The sequence below is a fragment of the Rana temporaria genome, chromosome 5, assembly GCF_905171775.1.
Source record: "Rana temporaria chromosome 5, aRanTem1.1, whole genome shotgun sequence".
Taxonomy (NCBI): Eukaryota; Metazoa; Chordata; class Amphibia; order Anura; family Ranidae; genus Rana; species Rana temporaria.
Window position 1 is genome coordinate 323370561 of NC_053493.1, and position 12565 is coordinate 323383125.

Below are 12565 nucleotides of genomic sequence, written 5' to 3' on the forward strand. Positions count from 1 at the left end.
TAGAAAGTATGAACAGAAAGCCAGGTTGCAGCCTTAGAATCTGTGCAATTGAGTAATTCCAGGAATGCGATCATGCAGATGCTGCCACCTCTGTGTGGTCGATGGTGGATCTGTAAATTACTGTTGTAACATATGCTACAACAGTAGCTTTGCTCCAGCAAGTTCCCCACTGTGCGCACAAAAAAAAAAAAAAAAAAAAGAGTCACTTGCTCTGGCACTGCTGCCGGGGCAAGTGACTTTTCAACTTCTGATTGTCTGACGTATAAAGATGAAACCTTGTTTTCAATGAAAAAAAACAAGGCTTCTCCAAAGTGGTGAAGGTTCCAGAGCAAGCAATTCTCTTCCACAAAGGGGAAATTGCTGGAACATCTGCCAGAAGAGAATGCAGTTTACAATAAATTACAGGTTAACCGTTGGCCACACAGAGGTACATTTGCATAATTTGTTTAAGCCAAGCTGACCCAACGTAAGTGTATAAAGAAATCCCATTCCTGGGTTTCATCTTTAATGAGAAAAGGTCACAGTTATTTTAAAACTCATAGGCTCGCATAGTAAACAGATTAAGTTACTTAAGATGGTGGATCTGGAAGCTGGAAAAAAAACCTTGATGGCCCTCATCCACATCTACAGAATCCCCTTAACCCCCCTGCCGGTATTCCAGAGTCCGGCTCGGGGTGGAATTTCAGAACCAAAAGCGGTAACCCCGAGCCAGACTCAGGACCGCCTCGCAGAATCCACAGGCACAAGTTACTTACCTTGTCCCTGGATCCTGCGATGCCGCCCCGCTGTGTGATCGAGCGTTGTCCTCCTCGCTCGATTCACAGTGCCGAGTGCCGCCGAGCTCCGTTCCCTACAAAGTTACGACACACGGGGGCGGAGATCGGCGCCAAATTTAAAAAGATAAATAAACACAATACATACAATCTTATAGATTACAGTACTGTATGTAAGAAATACACCTTTGTCCCTAGTGGCCTGCCCAGTGTCCTACATGCACTTTTATATAATACAAACTGTTCTTTCTGCCTGGAAACTGGAGATTGTCCATAGCAACCAAAAAGTGTCCCTTTATGTCAAAAGTGGTTTTAGACCAGCTCAAAACAGGGATAATAAATTAGAATGACTTGCAGAATTCAGCAATAGCGATTTGTGGGGAAATTCGTCATCAAACCATAAAAGTAATGACAGTGACAATTCTGCAACTGAGCAAATTTCAGTGTTTCTGATTTGATTCCATTATTGAATAATTTTTATTATAGTTGCATTATTATTTGTTATAATTATTTATAGTCATTTATTAAATTATAATGAATGATTTTGTGTTTCAAACTTTATCATACCCGAGATGTCTACTAGACTCCTGTTTGGTCAGATTCAAGTGAGTTATTCCTAAGAATTACAGGCTTACAATATAAAATGCCAAATTATCATGCAAAATAATTGTACCGCGTTTTTAGCACCTAAAACCAGAAAGAATCATACCGCCAGGGAGGTTAAGAGTAAACTGTTGTAGGATCTAGAGAAGGCAACGCCATATCTACATAGAAAAAGTCTGCTCAACTTGGCTAATACTGATGAAATAAAATATAGACTTAAGGTGAAGTTCCAGGCTTTTTTCCATTTATTAAAAGTCAGCAGCTACAAAAAGTGTAGCTGCGGACTTTTAATAAACAGACACTTGCCTGTCCCACGGTCCAGTGCTGCAGGTGCCCCAAGCCCTCCTCTTCTCCATGGCACTGTCATTGGAACTGTGGGCACCCGGCTGTGACAGCTTGTGGTTTCACGGGCGGGCATGCACTGCACATGTGCGAGTCACGCCTCACTTTCCGAGTGGGAAATCTTCTTGGACCTGTGACATATCCCAGAAGATTGCCTAGAGGGAGTGGCCCCCTAAGGGGGAGAGAAGGAGTCACCTAGGCGGCCGAGAAGTGGAAGGAGGAAGTGGGACAGTAAGTCCCTCTCTAAAGTAAGCACCACCCCCCCAAAAGAAATTACATGCCAAATGTGGCATGTAAGGGGGGCGAGGAGTGCTTAAAACGAAAGTTCCACTTTTGGGTGAAACTCTGCTTTAAAGAGAAGCTGAAGTCTCCCCCCCCAAAAAATGCAAAAGTCAGCAGTTACAAATACTGTAACAGTTGACTTTTAAAATATGAACACTTACCTGTCCAAGGATCCAGTGTTGTCATCACTTCATTCTTCAATCAGCTTCGGGTCCAGGTCCCAGCATCTTAAAGTGATTGTAAAGTCTCGGTTTTTTTTCCTATAAAAAAAAAAAAAAATGTTATACTTACCTGCTCTGTGCAGTGGATTTGCACAGAGAGGCCGCTCCTCCTCTTCTCGGATTCCTCTTTGGAACACCTAGTCCCTCCTTCCTGTTGAGTGCCCCCACAGCAAGCACCAAAGCCGAGCTGCAGCTCCCTGTGTCCATTCAGACATGGAACTGTGGTTCGGCCCCTCTCTCTCCTGATTGGCTAACTAACTAACTTTGATTGACAGCAGCGGGAGCCAATGGCGCCGCTGCTGTGTCTCAGCCAATAAGGAGGGGGAGTCCCGGATGGCTGAAACCCTCGTGGACATCCCTGGACAGAGATGGGGCTCAGGTAAGTATTAGGGGGCTGCTGCACACAGATGGCTTTTTATCTTAATGCATAGAATGCATTAAGATAAAAATCATTCTGACTTTACAACCCCTTTAAGTAAGAGAAACCTTGCGGCTTTACAACCAGTTCTCACTGTAAATGCGCAAGCCGCTCTGCGATTTGTGAATGGTCCTGCAGTCTTCTGGGACCTGTCATGTGAAGGAAAGGGGGGTCAAAACCAGGTACCTACTCCCCCAAAAACTTCCAATAATTAAAGGGGGAGGGGGTGCAAAAAAAAACAGAACTTCCCCTTTTGGGTGATGTTTCCCTTTAAGATAAACTGAATGTTCAATGCATCAGTGTATCTCAGCTTGATACAGCTGTTAACATTCATTTTACTTACTTAAAAGGATAAGTTTGCCTTTCTTTGGTAAAATGTTACACCCGTATTTAGGGTGGAACACGTAAAACGTTACCAAAGAGAACCTCCCCGCAATGCTCTTCATTCCCTTACTGTGACAGCGGGTGGGGGATCCTCTTCCTGTAACAATTCAAAAACAGTGAGTCTGTGCCGTGCCGTGCCCACATGGATGAGTCATTCATTTACAGCTTCCATTGACAGAGTCTGCAGCATCCTGGCATTGCACCAGTGATCTGCTGATCGTGGGTGCAGGGTTGCAGGTTGCAGGGTAAAAATATAATAAATGCACACTTTTTACCTGCAATAAGATGTGCAATTATTATTTTTTTACAAAAGATGAACTTTAAAGCTAAACTCCAGGCAGCCACTCTTGTGATCAAGTGACCCCTGCCAGACAACAGCAGTATCTTCTACCTTCATTTCAGCAACACAGCTTGAGCAAGAACACACAATGGGCCAGATCCACGTAGGGCGGCGTAATTTTAGGCAGGCGTAGCGTATCGTAGTTGCGCTACGCCGCCGCTACCTTGAGAGGCAAGTGCTGTATTCACAAAGCACTTGCCTCTAAAGTTACGGCGGCGTAGCGTAAATCTCCCGGCGTAAGGGCGCGGAATTCAAACGATGAACAGGGGGGGGCGTGTTTTATGTAAAATAAGCTTGACCCCACGTAAATGAAGCCTTTTTTCGTACGGTGCATGCGTGCACATGCTCAGTATCACGTCGAATTTTCAAATTAAATTACACCCGCTCAATGCCTAGACGACGTGAACGTAATTTACGCAAAGCCCTATTCGCGAACGTTTTACGCAAACGACGTACACGACGGAAAATTCTACGCTGGCCCGACGTCCATACATAACATTGCGTATGCCTCATAGAGCAGGGGTAACGTTACGCCGAAAAAAGCCTCGCGTAAACTACGTAAAAAAATGCGCCGGACGTACGTTTGTGGATTGGCGTATCTAGCTCATTTGCATACTCAACGCGGAAATCAACGAAAGCGCCACCTAGCGGCCAGCGCAAATATGCACCTTAGATTCGACGGCGTACCAAGACGTACGTCAGTCGGATTTAGCCCAGCTTCAGGCGTATCTTGCTTTGTAGATACAAAACAAAGATACGCCGGAGCATCCTAAAAGTTACGCGGCGTATCAATAAATATGCCGACGTAACTGCTTTGTGGATCTGGGCAAATGAGTTTGCTGATTGCACAGTGAAGGTGTAGTCCACCAATAAGGTTTTTTCAAATCTTTCCACCTGTGTCAGCATTAACTCATATATGCACAGCAGCAAAAACTGATCGACTCCCCTGTCATCCGAGATGACAGGATGCTGATATCAGGAAAACACTCAGGAATTTAAAGAAATGTCAAATTGTTTTAATGAATACATAACTGCATTTATAATTATTTTACCTGCCTTCAATTCCACAAGCAAGGGAAATGTCATTCATCTCTGTAAAGCACATTGCCTTTTATTTTTTTTTCCTTTCTTTCTTTTTTTGTACAGAATAGCCAATACAGTTGCTTTATAACTGAGCCCTTTCTTTCTCCATTGTGGATTATGTTTGTGTCTACCACTCTCTTGGTTGCCATATTGTAAAGTGGATGTTCAGGCAAAACCCAACGCTACACGTGTTCTCTGAAACATTCTAAATCTAATCTATCTAACCCTGTAAAGCAAACATTGCTTACCAATTCTGCAGCCAATCCGGTCTGGTCCCAGCAGCGGCTTCAGCGTGACGTAAAGCCGTATTCGTGAACGACTTACGCAAAGGACGTAAAAATGTCAAAACTCGGCGCGGGAACGACGGCCATACTTAACATTATCTACGCCTCATATAGCAGGGGTAACTATACGCCGAAAAAAGCAGAACGTAAACGACGTAAAAAAATGCGCCGGCGGGACGAACGTTTCTGAATCGCCGTATCTACCTAATTAGCATATTCCTTGCGTATACATACGGAAGCGCCACCTAGCGGCCAGCCTGAAATTGCAGCCTAAGATATGACGGTATAAGACACTTACACCTGTCGGATCCTAGGGATATCTATGCGTAACTGATTCTCTGAATCAGGCGCATAGATACGACTGACCCCACTCAGAGATACGGCGGCGTATCAGGAGATACGCCGTCGTATCTCTTCTCTGAATCCGGCCCAGTAAGTCTATGGGTAACATCACTTCCCATGCATTTCACAGCCGTTGTCGCTCCTCTCCTGCAGGACCGGATCCGCTGCAGAATAGGCAAGTACAACGATTTTTGCTTTACAGGGTTAGATAGATTAGGTTTAGAATGTGGCAGAGAGCAGATTTAGAGTTAGTTAGTTTTTGCTTGGACTTACACTTTAAGGGCCAGATTCACGTAGCTCAGCGGATCTATAGATCCGCTCGATCTACGTGAATTAAGATCCGCTCCCGCAAGTTTAGGAGGCAAGTGGCTAATTCATAAACCACTTACCTCCAAACTTGTGACGGCGGATCCTAAATCCCCCAGCGGAATTCAAATTCCGCGGCTAGGGGAGTGTCATATTTAAATCAGGCGCGTTCCCGCGCCGATTTAAATGCGCAGGCGCCGTCCGCGAAATTTCCCGGCGTGCATTGCGACGCTTACGTAAACGATGTCCGTCCATATTCGAGAACGACTTACGCAAATGACGTTAAAAAATTTAAATTCGACGCGGGAACGTCGGCTATACTTAACATTGGCTAAAAGAAAGGGTAAGTATACGACGGAAAACCGCTACGGAAACGACGTAAGAACACTGCGACGGGTCCGCGTACGTTCGTGAATTTGCGTATCTCGCTGATTTACATATTATTTATCGTAAATCAGCGGGAACGCCCCCGGCGCCATTTTTAAATTGAAAAAAAGATCCGACAGTGTAACACATTGTAACACTGTCGGATCTAGCCCTATCTATGCGTATCTGATTCTATGAATCAGGCGCATAGATAGGACCAGTTTACGTCAGAGATACGATGGTGTATCTGTAGATACACCGTCGTATCTCTTTGTGAATCTGGCCCTAAGGCTGGGTTAACACTTATGTGAATTGGATGCCGTTTTCCCCATAACCAATTTGCTTTACAGGAGAGCGTGCCCGGCTTACAATGGAGCCGGTTCACACACCTCTGAGGCAGCCGCAGCCCGCGTTTGGAAAGGGTCCTGCGAGTCTTTGGTGCCAATTCAGGCAAAAATTTGGATCCGATTCGCACCTGAATGGGTGAACAGGGACGCTCCAGCATCCTGCAGTGAGCCGCGGCCACAGCATTAGTGAACCCGGCCTAAAGCCTCGTACACACGATCGGATTATCCAACGGGAATTGTGTGATGACAGGCTGTTGTCGGAAAATCTGACCGTTTGTATGCTTCATCGGACAATTGTCGTCGGATTTTCCGTGGACAAATGTGGGATAGCGTGCTTTAAAATTGTCTGCCAACAAATGTGTGTTGCCGGATTATCAGATCGTGTGTACATGCTCAGAAGCAATGCTCACCATAAAAGAACATTAGCAGAAGTTGCCCAAAGGGTGGGGCTAAAGAGATGAAAAACCACGTAGTTTTGTGTTTATTGCCCGACAATTCTTTGCCTTTTATATGCAATACAAGTTCATGGCCAACGCCCTTCGGACAAAAGTCCTACACTTTGTCCGATGAAAATCCGATCGTGTGTATGAGGCTTAAGGCTTTGTTTCTCCATGAAACTAAGCAGGGCTGGGACAAGGGGTGGGCAGGAGGGACGGTTGCCCCTGGCACAATGGTTTATTGCAGGGATGGGGGCACCCTGACCCTAACCCAAAGGGAAAAGGGGGCGCAGTTTGGCATCTTTGCCCTGGGCACTGGATGACCTTGTCCCGACACTGAAACTAAGGATAGAAAAACGGAAGCTGCCATTTCTAAAAAATGGTTTTACAGTGCTTGATTCTGGATTCACTATGTAGAGAGTCAAAGACCTGGAAAGAGTCACACTGAAAACTTAGATTTTGCAGACTTTACTGATTGTATTATTGTTCCAGGTGAGTGACTCACTAAGTAGTGAGGATCAGGATATTAGTCTGCAATATTTTTTATCCTCCTAGGTTCCTTTTAATCTAGATTTTAGTATTACATTGTATGACCTATCACTCCGTTTTATAAGCTTTAATAATGACCATGTTTTTTTTTAGTTTGTGGTGCTCAGATGCAGTAAAGACCCGATTTAACCACAGAAGGATTTACCCACTTCCTGACCAGGCCATTTTGTACAATATGGATTTCTTTTGGTGGTATTTGATCACCTCTGCAGTTTTTATTTTTTGCGCTATAAATAAAAAAAACAATATTTTTTACTTTTTGCTATAATAAATACCCCCCCAAAAAAAATTGTTCTTCCTCAGTTTAGGCCAAAACGTATTCTGCTACAACTTTTTGGTTAAAAAAAAATAATAATAATAAAAAAAAAAAACACAATTAGTGTGTATTGATTGGTTTACGCAAAAGTTATCATCTACAAAATAGGGTATAGATTTTTTTTATACTAGTAATGGCGGTGAGCTGTGGTTTTTAATGGGACTGCGAAATTGCGGCTAACAGATCGGACACGTTTGACACTTTTTTGGGACAGTGACATTTATACAGCGATCAGTGCTATAAAAATGCACTGATTACTGTATAAATTACACTGGCAGGTAAGGGTTAACTGGTGATCAAGGGGTTAAGTGCTCCCTAGGGAGGTGTTTCTAACTGTATGGGGGCTGGGCTGACTGGAGGGAGAGAGAGATCACTGACCCTAATCACTAGGAACAGACGATCTCACTCTACTCCTCTGACAGAACAGGGATCTGTTTGTTTACACTGGCCCTGTTCTGCCTCGCTCTGGATCGATCGTGGATGGCTGGCAGACATAGAGTCCGCCGGATCCGCTGGTTGGCTCCCCCGCAAGCGAATGGGCGCACACACCCACGGATCGGCTTGTATGCGTCCGACATACAATTAAACACACATTTCTCATCATCGCATCTCTGTAATGATGCTATGAAAAGAAGAAAAAAAAATACTTTTAATCAATGGCTACAGATAGAAAGTTAAAGCTAGTTTAATGTATATTTTAAAATGTTCACACAATAGAGAAAAACAGATACCACTTGAAGTTAAATGGGCATGTACAGATTGTTTCAACATCTGATATTGGCCATCCACAAACTCTGCTTACATCATCCATTTCATAGACTCTCTTCCAACGTGCAATATACTGTATATGGCACATAATTTGCTAAACGGTTATACAGTATGCTGTAATTCATAGCACCAGCTTGTCTCTGTGGTCACAATGGGCAACATGGGATCAGACCAGGATGTCCATATTGCATGAGCAACTCTTTTTCCAATTGTGGTGTATTTGCATTACATTTTGTACATTTTCCCAGTCTTTGCATTGTACATTTGATTCAGTAGTTTCAGAACATTAACATATACCACTTTTTAAACAGGAATAATTATATTTTGTTAGTGACTGTAAAGCAACATGTTTTTTACAATTCAAGGTAGAGAAGAAAAGTCAAAAAATTAATAGTATTTAACAAAGCAGACAATGGGGTTGGTTTACTAAACGGGAGAGTGCAAAGTCTGGTGCAGCGCTGCATGGAAACCAATCAGCTTCCAGATTTTATTGTCAAAGCTTAAAGGGGACATAAAGGTTTATTTTTTATTTATTTTTAAATCACAAACATGTCATACTTACCTCCACTGTGCAGCTCGTTTTGCACAGTGTGGCCCCGATCCTCGTCTTCTGGGGTCCCTCGGCGACTGTCTCGGCTCCTCCCCGCAAGAGCTAACCCCCCTCTGGGAAGCGCTCTCCTAAGGGGGTTAGCTTGCGGTCGCGCTCCTGTGATACAGTCGGCGGCCATAAACAGGGGGCTGGGGGGCTGTAAGTATCGGATGTTTTTTCAACTTAATGCATAGGATGCATTAAGGTGAAAAAACGCGAAGCTTTACAACCCCTTTAAAGGGATTGTAAAGCTTCTTTTTTTTTAAACAAACATGTCATACTTACCTCCACTGTGCAGTTTGTTTTTCACAGAGTGGCCCGATCCTTGACTTCTGGGGTCCCACGGTGGCGCTGGTAGCTCCTCCCCGCATCGTATAACACCCTAGGAGAATCGCTTTTCTACCGGGGAGTTACCTTGCGGGCACGCTCCCGAGGCCAGCATTTGCATCCATAGACGCAGAATGCTGGACTTGGCCCCCTTGCGTCATTAGATTTGATTGACAGCAGCAGGAGCCAATGGCTGCACTGCTATCAATCTATCCAATCAAGAGCCGAGACAACGGGCAGTGACAGAATTTTTTTTAGCTTAATGCATAGGATGCATTAAAGCGGGATTCCACCCGCAAATTTTTTTTTTTTAAAGTCAGCAGCTACTAACAGTGTAGCTGCTGACTTTTAATAAGGACACTTACCTGTCCTACTTGCCCGCGCTGATGGCCCCCCCGATGCCGATCCCACGATCGATGCAGGTCCCGCGCCGCCATTCACACTAGGGGAAACAGGCAGTAAAGCCTTACGGCTTCACTGCCCATTTCCTACTGCGCATGCGCGAGTCTCGCGCCGACTTGTGAAAGGGCGGCTGCTCTCTGAGAACACACACAGTTCCCAGAAAGCAGCGCGCCCCATTCACTAGGAGAAGATGAAGAAGAAGACGGACCGCGGCTACGGAAGAGGCAGATTACGAACTTCCGCACAGCAACAGGTATTTCGGCCGAGTATAATTTTTTTTTTTCACATTTTTTTTTTCAATTTTTTTAAAGATTTTTTTAAAGATTTTTGGGCAAATGTTGTTTTCCTGGGTGGAACTCCACTTTAAGGTGAACAAAAACATGAGGGTTTACAACCCCTTTAACTGAACAAGCTAAAGTTTGAAGTTGATTGACCACCATGCACAGCTGCACCACATTTTGAACTCTCCAGTTTTATTAAACCAACCCCAACAGATAAAAGATCCTCTGCTGAAGGACAAACGGATCTTTGCCAAGCCTGCTCATGGTGTCTCCCAATACAGGGCTGTTTATATTTACTGTGCTTTACACCAGCATATGTGCCAGTGAATAGTTTAAAGACTTTACAGTCAGCTTAGCTCTTCTCCAGAGCAAATCAATCTGAATACTAGTCAGACACGCCGTGAATGTACATGTGTATGAACTCTTAGTACATATCTAAAGTCCCAAAGGTGAACTGATGTCAAACAGACTTTATGAAACCTAAAGGGAGGCATTTAATTATCTTTTTAAACACAAATTATATAGTCTTATGTAAAGAAAAATTAACTCATGTATTTAATTAAATAAATAAAAGTCATACTTAAAAATGTAAATTGACAGATTCCGTTGGTTTCACACCTGATGGTTGTCCAGTAGATTCCTCAGTTCAGTTCTGGTCTTTAACCTGTCCCGCTAACACGTCTTTGAAGAGACCAGACTTTAGTAGTTCCCATTTTCTTAGATCTGTAAAGAGTAAACACAAAATATAGTAATAGTGCAATATTTTATGACATGGAAGAATGCAGAGCATTGTCCACTATTTAAGGGAAAAAGTACAGTATTATCCTTTTCTTTGAATACATCACGGGACACAGTTAGGCCAGTATTCGTTACCTACTGGGTTATACGCCATCTCTTGCTGAATGGACACTGGTAGACAAAGTCTTAGACAGGAAGTCCACCCCTAATTAACCCCTCCCATACAGGAAGTACTTCAGTTTTGTAGCAAGCACTGAATCCTCAAAAGAGGGAAGGGACCTCTGTGTCCCATTATGTATTCAAGAAAAATAATTTTACAGGTAAGTTTGACCAACAAATTCTAGTTTCTTTATCATACATCACGGGACACAGAGTAAGGCCAATATTCATTACCTACTGGGACGTCCCAGGGCAATAGCTTTGAAGGGAGGGAGACACCCTACCAAACAAAAATAGCCATTAGACTTTAAACAGCAGCCTGTAGTATACTATGGCCAAAAGCCAAAACTTCGGCTGCTCCAACATCTACCTGATAATCCAACAGAAAAACAATAATTCACCAAAAAACTGGTGGAAAAAATGAATGGAAAAAAAAGAAATGTGGTCAAGAAAAAAAAATTATTGGCTCACTATAAATCCTAAAGAGAAAGTAGGAGGGACAATTATGTCCAAATGGAGATCAGACCCCAAAAGGTTCAAGCTTAGCATTCCTAACACTTGTTTTCTGAGAAAGAAAGGACCATGATAACCAAAGAAGCTGTGTCACCAAAAAAACTATTTCGCAATGAGACAGCCATGGGTGTCACATTCCACACTGCGTAACATACCAAATGTAAAAAAAAGAATGACCCACAAGGCTGGTAAAAATCTAAAAAGTACCAAATCTAAAAAATTCTCCAATCACGGCTGATCACGATGTAACCAGGAAGAGCCGTTGATCGGCTTTTCCTCACACGCGTCTAATAGATGTGAGTAGAGGTGAGCCGATTGGCTGCTCTCCTGACAGGGGGGGTCTGTGCTCATAGTTTATCAGTGCAGCCCCCCCTCGGATCCCACACAGGACCACCAGGAAAGCCGCCCAGGACCACCAGGATGGCCACCCCACTGGACCACCACGTATGCCAATCTGTGCCCAGGCAGCTGCCAATCAGTGCCCACGCACAATGCCTACCACTGCCACTAGGGATGCCTATTAGTGCACACTATCAGTGCCGCATATCAGTGCCCATCAGTGCTGCCTATCAGTGCCCACCCATAAGTACCCACCAGTGCAGCCTCAGTGCCCACCAGTGCCACCCATGAGTGCCACCTATCAATGCCCATCAGTGCCACCTATCAGTGCCGCTTATCATTGCCCATCAGTGCTGCCTGTCGGTGCCCATCATTGCCACCTAATTGGTGCCACCTCACCGGTGTCGCCTTATCAGTGCTGCTTTATCAGTGCCCATAAGTGAAGGAGAAAAAACGTACTTATTTACAAAATTTTATATTCGGAAAACGTATTTTTTTTTCAACATTTTCAGTCTTTTTTATTTGTTTAGCAAAAAATAAAAACTGCAGAGGTGATCAAATACCACCAAAAGAAAGCTCTATTTGTGGGAACAAAATGATAAAATTTTCGTTTGGGTACAGTGTAGCATGACCGCGCAATTGTCATTTAACCACTTAAGACCCGGACCTTTAGGCAGGTAAAGGACCCGGACAGTTTTTGCGATTCGGCACTGCGTCGCTTTAACGGACAATTGCGCGGTCGTGTGAAGTGGCTCCCAAACAAAATTGGCGTCCTTTTTTCCCCACAAATAGAGCTTTCTTTTGGTGGTATTTGATTACCTCTGCGGATTTTTTGCGCTATAAACAAAAACAGAGCGTCAATTTTGAAAGAAAAGCAATATTTTTTCCTTTTTGCTATAATAAATATCCCCCAAATATATATATATATATATATAAAAAAAATCCTCAGTTTAGGCCGATACGTATTCTTCTACCTATTTTTGGTAAAAAAATAAATCGCAATAAGCGTTTATCGATTGGTTTGCGCAAAACTTATAGTGTTTACAAAATAGGGGA

At 43.6% G+C, this 12565-nt stretch overlaps 1 protein-coding gene across 3 annotated transcripts in view; it reads right to left on the bottom strand.

Annotated features, from left to right (window-relative positions):
• The window catches only part of PLAG1 (PLAG1 zinc finger), a 70977-nt gene that overhangs the window by 10393 nt on the left and 48019 nt on the right, over positions 1 to 12565 (bottom strand). For 2 of the 3 annotated variants that reach the window (XM_040354232.1, XM_040354230.1), the window contains exon 2: positions 10341 to 10483. The gene's annotated coding sequence lies outside the window, so the exon portion shown is untranslated. The remainder of the gene's footprint in view (positions 1 to 10340; positions 10484 to 12565) is intronic. The other variant, XM_040354231.1, reaches the window with a different exon arrangement.